Source organism: Eimeria mitis, genomic scaffold, assembly GCF_000499745.2.
Source record: "Eimeria mitis Houghton genomic scaffold, Emh_scaff3661, whole genome shotgun sequence".
Lineage (NCBI taxonomy): Eukaryota > Apicomplexa > Conoidasida > Eucoccidiorida > Eimeriidae > Eimeria > Eimeria mitis.
In genome coordinates, this window is record NW_013572003.1 from 4,426 (window position 1) to 4,625 (window position 200).

Here is a 200-nt window from a genome sequence, read left to right on the forward strand (position 1 = left end):
GGACCCTGTGGTATAAACCCTAAACCCTAAACCCTAAACCCTAAACCCTAAACCCTAGATGTTAAACCCTAGAATAGTATTTCTATATTATCCCGTTAAATACAGATATAAAACAGTAGAAATCACTGCGTAAGAAAAAAAAAAAAAAAAAAAAAAAAAAAAAAAAAAAAAAAAAAAAAAAAAAAAAAAAAAAAAAAAAA

At 24.5% G+C, this 200-nt stretch overlaps 1 protein-coding gene across 1 annotated transcript in view; it reads left to right on the forward strand.

The window, feature by feature from the left end:
• Window positions 1–200, forward strand: part of EMH_0068290 (uncharacterized protein) — a gene marked incomplete at both ends in the record, with an annotated part of 2,412 nt that overhangs the window by 974 nt on the left and 1,238 nt on the right. The gene's annotated exons all lie outside the window — the stretch shown is intronic.